The sequence below is a fragment of the Gavialis gangeticus genome, unplaced genomic scaffold, assembly GCF_001723915.1.
Source record: "Gavialis gangeticus isolate Ggan-Ray unplaced genomic scaffold, GavGan_comp1, whole genome shotgun sequence".
NCBI lineage: Eukaryota > Metazoa > Chordata > Crocodylia > Gavialidae > Gavialis > Gavialis gangeticus.
This window is the reverse complement of record NW_017728996.1, coordinates 50326916-50340095: the sequence shown is the minus strand read 5'-3', so window position 1 is coordinate 50340095 and position 13180 is coordinate 50326916. Positions and strand designations below refer to the sequence as shown.

The 13180-nt window shown below is 46.4% G+C and overlaps 1 protein-coding gene across 2 annotated transcripts in view; it reads right to left on the bottom strand.

Moving 5' to 3' along the window:
• The window catches only part of HCN4 (hyperpolarization activated cyclic nucleotide gated potassium channel 4), a 200207-nt gene that overhangs the window by 63386 nt on the left and 123641 nt on the right, over positions 1 to 13180 (bottom strand). The gene's annotated exons all lie outside the window — the stretch shown is intronic.

Sequence of the window (13180 nt, the reverse complement as noted above, 5' to 3'; positions counted from 1 at the left end):
GGCCACCCCTGCAATAGAAGTTGTGCTTGCTTCCCAAGGTACAGACTGGAGGCAGGAAGGATGTCTTCCTCCCCAATACTGCCTCCTAGATGTTTAAGAATGGTTGCCCTTCCCTTTTAAATCTATCCACCTGCAACTTCCCCCGCCCCGCCCCGCCCCGCCCCGCCACTTTATTTTTCATCAAAATTTCATTTTGTTTGCAAAAAAAAAGTTTTCCAACCCATTTTGCAAAATAACTAGGACGTGAGCAATTTTGTGAGCAACATCTGCTCTTTGACAATTCACTTGTTCATTACATCTCTCCGGGGAACAACTAGGGAGATAATTCCTGCCTGCCCCCGCTTTTGATTTCTGGCCTTGTAGATTATAAACCCTTCAGGGCAGATGTTTCCATATGTGTCCCAGCATTTATTCACATAGCACAGAGTCACCTTACACCAGCTGGAGGTTTCCAAGGGATAATTCTCCATAGTTGCCTCTGACATGAGCTATCCCCTTCACTTCTCACCTGAGGAGGAGGAGGTGAGGTTGCCAGGGAAGAAGGATGGATGGCAGAACGGGCCTAGACTGCACCCAGTCCTTGGTTAACATGAGGGGCCTCATATAAAGATCTTCATTTTGAACCAGAGAGCATTCAGCAGGCTTTAGTCAGGAGATGCAACTGGCTCTGTGCAGCTACCTGTCAAAGTTACAACAGGGCCAAAATATCCCCCCCCACTATTGTAGTCAAAAGTAAAATGTACCCAGAAACCTGTGCATCATGGCTGGCTGTCCACCTGGTGGGCACCATCTCCTAGGAACAGCTAGCATCCTGGAGACTCTGGGTCTTGCTTGGCTCTCTTCAATGCCCTGCTCGGTAGCAATAGCCACAGCATGGGGCACAATTGTGGGTGGATGGAGAAGAGAGCCTCAGCAAAGCATGGCTAAATGCAATGCATTTTAGAAATGCAGAACTCTAAAGCTCTTGGTTCAAAGATGATATCTTTTATTAGACCAACTAAGAAATCTGGTCTAATAAAAGGCATCATCTCTGAACCAAGAGTTTTAGAGTTTTGTATTTCTTTTTGTCTCAGACCAACATGGCTACCAAACGCGTCCCTGACATACTTCAGAACCCGCAGCAAAGTTTCCTGTGCCTCGATTACAGATCTGCTGTCTGAGGTGGACTCCAAGACCCAGCATGCCGTAGTACACCTTTTCATACAGCCGGTTTGGAGCTAGACAGAGCAGTATACGCCTATTCTTGTGAATTTAGGGACAGCCCTTCAGCTTTTGTTGGCATAGACCCTGATTAAACAAGCCGCTTGCTGTAGATCAGTGGTTTTCAACCCTTCGTCACCGCATACCCCTTTATCAGCAAAATACTGCTGCAGCGCTTATACCCACTTGACCCAACATGTCTCTGTTTGTTTATTCCTTAGGAGGAGTGTTGACACTGATGCCAATGCATGACAATGCCATTACTCACCAGTCAGGAGCTCCACTACCATTATTAATATTTAAGCACATACCCCTTGGGAAAGTGCCACATGCCCCAGTTTGGAAACCATTGCTATAGGGAAACTGCGTCAGATTCTGCTCGAAGCTACAGAGCTGTGACTTTCAGCTAGCTGCCCAGCCATGTTAGGCGTACTCTTGAACTAACTGTGGCCAGTGAGAAACAACACCGCTGCAGGATACATCAGTACATCTGGCCAACGCTGGATTCAGAAAGGAGACAGCCCTTGCTCCCATAGCATGTAAATCTCGTCATGCTCCTTCACACAGTGAACAGAGGTATTTCCACCCCTCCCCAAACACATCTGGCATCCGCTGTCTGTGCCAATGGGTTGCCATGGCAATTTGTAGCAGACCAAGGATGGATGGAGGCATCACATTCATGACCGAGCTCCACTTGCCCTTCAAGCCCTGGAGCCTGGCCTAGGGAAATGTTGAATGCTGCTCTCCATGTGCAGGGATGCTGCTGCAGCCAGCAGGGGAATGAAATATTTAGACAGACGTATGTGACTGGAGTGTGCAGACTTCTCACCATCAGCTGCCTCACACCAAATGTGTCTGTTGCCCCTCATCGGGAGGCCTCCTTCCCACTCCCCACAGTGTGAATCTATGCACAGCCCGACTGTTTCACAGATTAGCCCACAATCTGTTCACAACATTTCTTAACTTATTTTAACTGAGTTCAATGCTAAGGAACAGGAAGAGCTGAATGGCACCACTGAGAAACAGGCACAGCATGGACAGGACACTGGCAAGGCAAGAGATTCACTCTAGATGGGTATGATCCTGTCTACCTACAGCATTGCCCACACATGTTGGGGTCTTAGTCCAGCCCTGGGCTCTCCACACCCAAGTCTGGTAATGCATCTCATTTCTAACCTTCACCTCTCCACCCATTACCATCTTCCTAACAGAGTGCTGTCGAAGGGGTCTCCACCCTGAGTTGCTGCTCCACTGCTATCATGCTCTTGGGCTTTTCCTAGCAAAGGCTGCTTTACAGTCACACTGAATCAGGTGGTGGGTTCCCAACATGGATTTAAATGTCAGTGACACCCACCTACCTCACTCACCTTTCTAGCTTTAGATCGATCTAGACTCAATTCTTCAGAGGGACAGAAACCCCCTAGATGCACCTTGCTGAGCTATGCTAAGAAACGTGACGTAAGAATGAAAAGACATTTTCATTTCATCTTGTAAACAGGAGCCAATGCTGCAATAATTAACAAAGTCTGAAAGAATCAACCGTAGTACTTACCAGGTGATAAACATTTTTGAAGAACCGCCTTATTTCACCGCTCTCTTGCTTGTGAGGATGAAGCCATTGTCCTCAACTGCATGTTGGAATCAGGTAACACGGTTCTGTTACCTGCTCTTCAGCAGACTTTCCTGGCAAGTCACTGTCTCTCTGTGCCTCAGTTCTGCAATCAGAGAGTAGCAACTTCCCTACCGCACAGGGCTGCTTTGAGGATAAATACATTAAAAGACTGTGAGAGGCTCTGTTACTATTGCAATGGGCCCTAAATAAATAGAGGTAAGCAGTGAGACAGACAGTTGTTTCACTGTTTCTGCTCCCCTCATTAATCCCTCTTTATAGCTTCCTTTGTTTGCAGGGTATTGCCAGATAGAACGGAGCCAAAAAAATGTAAGAAAAAACATTTTAACAACATTTCTGACACAAGCAGGAAGTGCCCACAGTCCTACACGACAGACTATTCTAAGCAACCTAACTCGTTTTGGCTGACTTGACACGTTAAAGTTGTACAAATAAATCATAAAGAATAATTTGACTGGTTTGAATGGAATCTGGCATAATCAAAAGCCAGTCAGGGGCTGGTCTTTTAATGAAGCTCAAAGCTGTGATTGGTAAAAGGTATTTTTCCTTGGCAGGGTTTTACAGAAGGAGTGGCATTTCCTCTCCTATGGATAGTCCTGCTTCATGCCTAGGACTTCTGCCCATGGGGAGAGAGAGGTCTGGTGTCAGATTTAGGAAGAGCAAAAATGACAAATAAAAAATCTTGGGAAACAGATGGCTCTGGGGACTGGTAGAGAGATATACAGAGCTTTTCACTTCTCAGCTGGGGTTTTGGATGTTTTCCAGTTCAGCTGGGAAGGAAAGCTTTTGCCATCTGATGCATGCTCAGAAGGCAGTGTGAACCCACTGACCTGGGAGTCTCAGCTCACCTGGTGGACACACACCTACCTTCACTAGAGAAGCTGTTTGTTCATCCCCTCTTCTCCCCCCGGGCTCCTTGGCACAAGTCTCAGCACCTGACCAAAGGCTCAAACGGCCATATGGAATTGCCCTTTCCACCTCAGAGCTGATCAAAGAGGAAGCTTGTCAACAAGCCGATTTTCCATGCTGCCACGGCTAAGCTGTACCTGTTCTATGGGCAGAAGGCAGCAGCCTCCAGGGCTGTCTGTTCATGAAAGACCTTCACTCAAAGAGGCAAATGAGAAAAACACTCACTCTTTGGGAGCAGAGCAATAACAGCAAGGGGTTGGGGTGAAGGCTCTTGACTGAGATAACATCCCCATTGTGAATGTCTCTCCAGTTGTAGGAAATACAGACCCCAACTGCTTATCAGAGAGTTTCAAAGCTGCTGTTTCACCTATGACTCTGCCTTGCCAGGCAGAGATGGGGAAGGGGCAGTCTCGAGTAGGAGTCCCACAGTGCTGGGGATACCTGCTGTAGTTGTATTGTCATCAGTGGTGACCTTCCAGGCTTCCTTCCCTGCTTGTACACCCAGCCCCTGCACTGGGTCCCTGAGCCTTACAGCTCCCTGGATTGTCCATGCTCTCAGTCTTTCAGCTGCTTGTGATTGGAGCGACTGGGGCTTGGAGGAGGAAGAACAGCTCATGCTCAGTCTCTGACCTTATGTTTCTCTGGGCAGTGTCTGACAGAGCCAATGTCCTCAACTTGTAGCTGTCCAAAAAAGGTTGTGACTAGGGAATCCCAGTTATGAAAGTTGGCTGTACTCAGCCAAAGGGGACTTGGTAACGTCTCATAAAAGGACAGCACTAGGAGAGAGACTGCAAAGCATTGCAGCAGGACTGAGAAACCACCCCTATAAGGCAGCTTTTAGTTATCAAAGTGCCTTGTCTGGGCTCTCTGCCTCTAACGAGACATCTGCGTGGGTCCTAGTGATGCGGGTTTGAAAGCTTGCCAGCACAAACAATACCAAATACATTGCGACCAGCTCTATTACTCACCAGGCCTGCCCTGTACTGGGACAATCCTTAACTGCTCATTTCAGTCTGGATTGCTCATTTAAGATGACTTAACGGGGCCAGAGGCTTGGCCAGAGGTTTGGGAACCAAGGTCTTGCTCTCTTTAAGGCTGAGCTATATTAGCTAAACATTTTTTTTCTAAACCTATTTAGATAAACTGGAGAGTGACGTGAGAGGACAGCGACATAAACAATTCTAATAAATACTCAACATAAATTTATGATTAAAATCTAAAAATATCCTTTTGAAGAAAACAATGAAGGGGACAGAAGAAATCAAGACAACGAAAGTTATACATCAAACAAACCTGTAGAACATTTTTTCCTACTATTTAGTTGGTCTAATAAAAGATATCACATTTACCCAAAGACCCTTGTCTGCCAAACAAACCTCTAAGCTCTCCAGGGGTCAGAGTTAAGGTTTTTGTGCTGTGACAAAATATATATTTAGTTATGCTTGAACATAATAATATGTCTATTGAGTATTTGATTAATATGAGATTTAAGATGCCATTAGCTATTTAAACCTTTATTTGGGTTTTGCAAATGATATGTCAAGGGAGTACAGACTGGTTGCTGTTTGTATTTATTTAACAACTTTAAAACCAAGTGTCCTGTTTCTTAAGATACAAGACCTGGGGGACTGCTTGAATTTAAAATTCAATTAGATCAATTTTCTGCACTTTGCATTGTCACTTGGACCAGCGCAGAGTGACTGCTAGACACTACTGCAGTGATGCAGTAGAATTCTGTCCTCTCTTTCCACTGCTGGAAATGACAATACAACCCATCGAGTAAAAGGCAATTGTCGCTGATCAGCTTTGCTTGTGCCCTGTTCATTTTGAAGCACTCGAGTCTTATTCACAATGTAGCGCAGAGACAATTGAACAAAACCGCTAACGCCCAAGCAGTTGCGGTGTGGGACTCTTGCAACAGAAATGCACATTTACATTTTGGACCCTACATTCCTACAAGAGCTCTGCTGGGAAAGATACTTTACACATGGTCTGTGACACAGCAAGGGAAAGAAACTCCTTAAAAATGCTCTCTCTCCTTAAATGGCTTTTTTCCCTAACAGACTCCTAAGTTTCATTGGCTCAAGCCAGCACTCCTCTTGATTACAAGGCTCATGCTCAGCCAGTCAAATAACTGAAACAATCCTGCCTGGCTATTTTTTTCCCCTGAAAACTACAAATTAAAGAATGTTTGGAGCAAAGTGTTTCTAACCAACCTGTGGAATGAAACAGAACCAAAAGGAAAAAAAACCCCAATTAAATAGGTAAATTCACATACGTACATGAATTTAGCGGAAATTGCCATCAGCCCAAGGACATCCCAAAAGCAGGGAAAGAGGCTAAACACATCAGGGAACATTTGAACCCCTCTTGGAGCACTACCGCTTGTTCTCTAGGGTAGAGGACAGGGGCAGCACTGCATGGTCCTCTCTGGCTGCACTTGCCTAGGGTCCATCCTGACAAAGAAGGGACAGATTAAGCTGAGTCAGTAACCTATAGTTCTCTCGGAGGATCTCCCATCAAAACACTGACAAGACCTCACACTGCTTGGTTTGCAAGAGCTCCGTAGGCCATAGCTGTAACTGTTATTGCTCCAGACCAATGTGTAAGGTACCTCAACTGCTCAAGGGGATGTTATTTTTGTTATCTAGGGCTTGCTACTGCAAAATGGTAGAACCTGGCATTTCCTGCAAATGCACACCAAAAGTCATCTTCTCCAAACCCAGCAACAGTGCTAGTGACATAACACTGGAATTTCCTGCATGCCCCGGCTGCTAACAGACAACAGGATGTGCTACCATAAGAGGAGGAAGGTAAAACATACATCTTCCTCTGTGCACAAATGTCATGAGGGGGCTTTTCCCTAGGAAGCTATGTTAGCATACCAGTACTGTATACTCATCAGAGTACTGATGCATAAAAACCTCTACGTCATTCAAGACCAAACACCTCACTCAACTAATTTAGGTACCATGGGGATGTACGGAACATAAGAACCAGGTTGGATAATGTAGAGCTCAAAGAATCAACCCAGTAGTGCACTGAGTAAACCAGACTCACACACTGGGGAACTTGACTGCATTTTACCAACCGTGCTGCAGCTCTCAGCTGCTGCTTTTGCATTCCTTCCCCCAGTGCTGCTGATGAACAAAGATGCATCAGTGTCTCTTATTTATACCTGACCAAGGATGCCTGTTTTGTCTCTCAATGATGCCACGAGTCAAGCTGTGCAAGAAATTAGGCAAATCTTGCCATGAAACATTTGCTCTTTCAAGTAATTTCCCAACTCCAAGTGTTTTCTTTTCCTGCAAGATTGGACAAAATGACCATTTCTACTTGTCTCTCTCCACACATACATATAGGATTCAAATTTTGTTGCTTGGTATAGCCCCAATTTCACTTTCTACTGCTGTTCCCCACCCCCTTCCCTCCCTTGGAACAACAATTATAAGTCCAGTTTAAGGTTAGTTAACCAGTCTAATGCTCTTGAGGAAAGTGAATGTATCTCTGCAATGTCATCATAAAATTTGTATAGTGGACAGAGTGTTGTTATGTGGTCCATAGTTTGATGAGGGTTGGCACAGTCACATTCTGCAGAACTCCTAATACGTCATCTATGCATCGTGACCACAGCGGCCATGCCCAGTTTGGATCCAGTTTAGAACCTTTCATGTTTTTTGCAGAAGGTCAAAACCAGTAGGCTTTATTGTTGAGTTGGAAATTAGATATTTATTCTGAATGATGGCTTCATTCCATGCTTTCTTCTAAGCTGCTGAACTGTTGTACCCTGTGAGGGCTTGTACATGTGTCCACAAAGGTTTCTGGAAGACCAAGCTGTGAGTTGGGAGGTTCTTTAAATCTCTGTGGATGGGGAGGTCTTTGTTGTCATTCATATGGATAACCTCTCTGTATGTAGCTTCATCATGGCGAATGTCTGGAGGAGCAACAGCACTGGTAACCATTGAATTGGTGTAGATTGCAGGGTTCTGGTGATAGCACACATTGCAGAATTTACCTGGACATCCACACATTTGGTATGAGTGTTAGCAGCCCAGACAGGTGCATAGTACTTGGCCATTGAGAAAACCAGTGCCATAGCGGAGGTGTGGAGTACTCCCATGGTGGCACCCCAGCTCATTCTGGTGAGTTTTTGCACTACGTTCACCTGACTCTTGTTCTTCATAGCTATGTTTCAAAGACAATTATGAAAGGTTAAGGTGTGGTCGAATGTCACACCTAGGTAGAATGGAGCTGGATCATGTTGTAATTTTTTTCTGCAAAAGGTGATGTTGAGATGAACATGTGCTTTGTGGTTGTTGAAATGAAATGCCAAGATGATGGACTTAGCTGAATTTGGTTACAGCCTCCATGTGCATAAATATTTTGCCACTATTGACAAGTCTAACATCAGTGTGTCTTCAATCTCTTTGAAGATCCTTGCCAGTGTGGTTAGTACCAGGTCATTGGCATATACATATTTCCTCAAAGAGGTAGCAGACATATTGCTTATATAAATGTTGAAGAGGGTCAGGGCAAGAACAATTCCCTGTGAGAAGCTGTTATTTAGGGTCCTTGGTCTACTCACTTTGTCTTGGAGGTAGACATGCGTCAGTCACTTGCCCAGAAATGTCCACAAAAGCAGAGGAGCCTGGTGCACAGGAGAAGGCAGGACAGTTCTAGCAACAGACCATGTTTCCAAACAGTAACATACGCTGCGGAAAGGTCAATGCATGCAGTGCTGGTCTTAAGGTTGCGCTGGAAGCCAGCCTCGATGATCCTGGTGAGGGCAAGCACTTGGTCACAGCAGCTTCAGTGTGGTGTAAGACTGGCTTGTTTTTGGGGGGGTGGATGCCTTGGCAATTGGGCTAACCCTTTGGAGGATGAGCCTCTCTAGTAGTTTGTAAGTTGTACAAAGCAATGATATTGCCCTGTAGCTCCCAGGATCACTGGCTGGTTTCCCTGGTTTCAACAGAGCAATAACCATTGCTTCATGCCAGATTTGAGGGATTTGGATGTTCTCCATCACATTTGAATGTAGGCACAGAAGCCACTTTTTTGAGGCATCGGTCCAAGATGGTGAAGGAAGTCTAGAGGTATTCCATCTTTCCCTGTAGCCTTCCCTCTTATTGCTGTAGTCAGATCAGCCCTAAGTTCCTTGGTAGAGAAACTGTCTGACAGTTCGGAGGATTGTGGGCAGTTGGCTACTGACTCCTTCAGTTGCCACCTGATGCCTTGCTTATAGCACTTGTCAAGTGGTCCCTTTGAGTTTGCAACCAGTTTTGTGGCAACAGCATCTGGTTTGACCTGGGGTTCACAGCTTCTGCAGGGTTAGTTGTTCTGAGTTTCCTCAGAAGGTTTGAGGCTCGGCAGCTTGAATGCCTGAAATCCAAGGATTGCACACACTCCATCCACTTTTGGCATCTGGTGGTGTCCAGGGACCCAAGCAAGGCTGTTGCCAGTGCAAGATCCCTCGAGTGTTGGTATTGTTGGAAGAGGTTAGAGTTTCAACAAGGAATGTAGCCCTGTATCCACGTGGGATGTTGTTTTTTGAGGCTGTGTTGAGAAGGGCTGCAAAATGGTCATACTCCTTTGGCATTGGGGAAATTTGGTGAATAATTTTTTCAGCCTCCGCTGTGAACCTGGATGAGTCTGTCCTGCCAAGGTTCCACCTCACCCCCCGTTTTGACTACATCACAGGGATTTTGATCCAAGTAAGGTTCATGACTGGCTGATGTTGGCTGTGTGGGAAGTGAGAGAGCACATTTCTAGACACAAGGAGAGGGGTACCATCCCTGTCAGCGAGGTCCAGGTTATACTCTTGTCCCTACCTAGTAGACATAAAAGTACCACGTTGTTTAGCATTGCACACAAGCTATATGTCCTCTGTCAGGGCTTCCCTGTTTTCATTGTTGGCCTCATACCCCCATTCCATATGATAACTGCTGAAGTCTACGACACATATAGACAAGTGTTCAGGGGTTGGTGGAGCTGAATGGGGCCATTTTTCATTGGGTGGCTTATAAATGTTAACAGTTGTCAATTTACCAAGGTTGATAGATGTTGTGCTGGTGCCTCAGTTTTCAGTGGACAATAGTTTTGTATAGTCCGATATCTCATTCTTCACACAGATTGCCAGGCCATATTTTGGGTTGTAAGCGTTGGTGGCAAGCTTATAGCCATCTATCTTATATAGGCAGGCCTGTTCCTTGCCCTTAACATGGGGTTCCTGAAGTGCTAGAACATAGATCAAATGTATCTTCAGCATCTTCCCCAGAAAGTTACATTTCATCCTTGAGAGACCCTCAACACTTAGTTGGCAGATCTGTGTCCCAGGGCCTAATCTTCTGAATGAAGGACTCTTAAAAGGACTTTTTTAATATCTATACTTGTTGCTCAATCAACTGGAAGGCCGTTGGGCGTTTGGCATTAATTGCAGATTTTCCTATTTTGGATTTCCATGTAGCAGGATGGGCCACAAGCAGGCTGTCAGCTGTCCACAGCAAACAGTGTTGAAAGAGGGTGTAACTAAACCCCTAGTCCCCCACCCCTGCATCTGCCTCTGGCTTCTCTGGCAGTGGGAGAGTTTCGGGTATACAGTCAATCATTTAAAGTGGGGATTGACAACCTTTTGCTGCCCCAGGCCAGAGCTTGTGACTTGACTCCCCCCTGCAGGCCATATATCTCTTAACCCTGGAGAGTTACTTGCTCTTACTTTTGGTCCAAAACCTGGCACCTCTACAGCAAGGGTAAGCGCAGGCCTGAGAGAATGGCAGGGAGGGTTGTGGAGGAGACAAGTGGCATGGTGCAGCTGTATGCTGTTCAATCCTTTGTGCCACCACGGGCTGGGTCACACCTTCCCAGACCAGACCTAATCTATTTGTGGGCCAGATCCAGCCCACAGGCAATAGGTTGCCAACTACCAATTTAAAGCGTTCGGAGTTTGGTTTCTTGTTTTCTGCTATGCTTGTAAGGAAAGTGCTGCACCAGGGATCTAGGTTTAGTTCAGAGCAGAAATGCTGGAGCTGATTTTACTTTCACACCAGTCTTGCACCGACATGGGAAAAGAATTGTGCTGAAGTCAGTCCTGATTTCCACCAGCATGACAAGGCACTCAAATCCAGGTTTCATTTGACCAAGAGATTCCCCTGCTGACACAGGGCTGCTGAGGAAGAACTGCCTGTAACCTTAGCCTCTGAGGGGGGTGCACAAGGAGACCAAACCTTAGCAGAGACATCCATGAGACTGCAAAGAGACTTGCAACATTCATCCTTTGTGCTGTGAGAGCCCTGCTCATCTGGAAATCCCAGAGGGCCCTGCTGAGTCTAGTTAATTCACACCCCAGCCTCCCCTGTGGATGTGGCATCCTCATTTTGCCCCTGGGAAAACTGAATCACTCAAAAAGTAAAGTGACATGACAAAGGGCATACAGGAAGCCAGTAGCAGAGTGTCAAACAGCTCTCACCCCAAGACTCCCGACACTCAGTTCTAAATGTGATTTCACTAACCAGATTTACCAAGGTGCCATGTAACCTCAGAGTTGAAGTTTGTGCACCCAGAGGATGTTCTGTAGAAGACACAGAATAAAAGGACGTGTATGCCTGCGAGCGTGTTCAGAAGACACGGAGAAATCATCTGGTTGCAGCATCTTGGTTGCTGTTTAAATTGCTGTTAGACTATAACGCAACCCTGCCTGCTCTCCACCACGTCCCGAGGGAGCTGAACGCTTTAGAGACAGCTTGCTTCCAACCCGACCAATCATGGTCATGGGGCTGCCTCTCCGTTTGCCATTTGGGGGATTTAGAGACAGAAGCCACCAGAAAACCCAACTAAAAATTAAAAAAAGCTTTTTCTTTCCTTCCCCTGCTGAGACTCGTGTCTACTGAACAATATTTACAGCAGGGAAAGGTGAAATAGCAGGACTAATTAGCACCATAAAAGCTGCTGTAAATGGCAGATGTTTATAGATATATATAAAACCCCAAAGAACCTGCCACTGCCATGTGTTTGCGCCTCTCGCACTCTTAGAGTTCCGGTTGTCATGACAGCAGCCCCCCCCCCCCCCTTTCCCCATGCAACCATTCACAGACTAGGCTTTAATCTTCATCATTTTAAGAACTTTTGTCACCATGGCAACATGACACAGACTTATTTAAAAATCTTTTTCTAGAACAACTCAAGTAATTGACTTTCCTTTAGTTTTTCTTTTTCTTTTTTTTTTTAATACCTCTAAGGAAGAGTTTTGGGATCCAGGATCTTGCTTCCATTTTACTCACTCCTGAGACCCCTCTGGACGTTCAGAGGAAGGACCAGGTTTTAGGTCTGCAGATGGAGGGAAAGAGACAGTGTTTGACTTGTCAGAGAATGTGAAACAAAAGAAAGGGGTGAGGGGTGATCTTTTTCAGAAAATCATAGAAAATGAGGGTTGGAAGGCATCTCAGAGGTCATCTGGTCCAAACCCCTGCTCAAAGCAGGACCGTCCCCAACTAGATCATCCCAGTCAAGGCTTTGTTGAGCTGGGCCTTAAAAACCTCCAAGGATGGAGCTTCCACCACCTCTCCAGGTAACACATTCCAGTGCTTCACCACCCTCCTAGTGAGAAAGATTTTCCTAATATCCAACCTAAACTCCCTTTGCTGCAACTTGAAACCATTGCTCATTGTTCTGTCATCTGCCACCACTGAGAACAGTTTAGCTCAGAGGTGGGCAAAATATGGCCCATGGGCCGCATTTGGCCCACGAGGCCATTCTATCCAGCCCACGGGGCCCCTACAAAATTTAGAAAATTCATATTTATCTTCCCCTGGCTCCCGTCATCTTTGGGGTGGACCCAGGGGAAGCTGCCACCAGGACCCAGCAGCCCAGCAGTAAGGATAGCCTGGCCCTGATCCACCCACCCCCTCCCTGCAGCTGGAAGCCACTGCCTAACAGAGGGAAACTCAGATAAGAAAGGATGAGGTGGGGAGGTAGGGGAGGACTGGAGGCAATCGCCTCAGTCCTGGGGCTGGGCTGGCTCTTCCTGAGTCCTGCAGTTGCGGCCATGCAGCTGGAAACCACCTGGTTCTGGAGCATCATGGCAGCAAGCAGGAAAGCAGGGAAATGGCAGCTACCCCCGGCTTGTAGCTGCCATTTCCCCACTATTCTGCACGCTGCTGCTCCAGTACCACGTGGCCCCCGGCTGCATCGCTGGACTGCAGGAGCATGGGGCCCACACCAGTACCATGGGGCCAGGAGTGGGAGGAGTGTGTGTCCATACGAGGAGCAAGGGAGGAAGGGAGGAACAAAGAGTTATCAGAGGGGGAGAAAGAATTCAAAAAGAGGGATTTCAGAGCAGCAAAGGGGATCCAAGAGGGGAACTCTAAACCACCATGAACAGAGGGCACACTGTGGGGACAGCCTGCAGGAGGCAAGCTACCTGCCTCTCTCTTTCCCTACTGCCTGCCC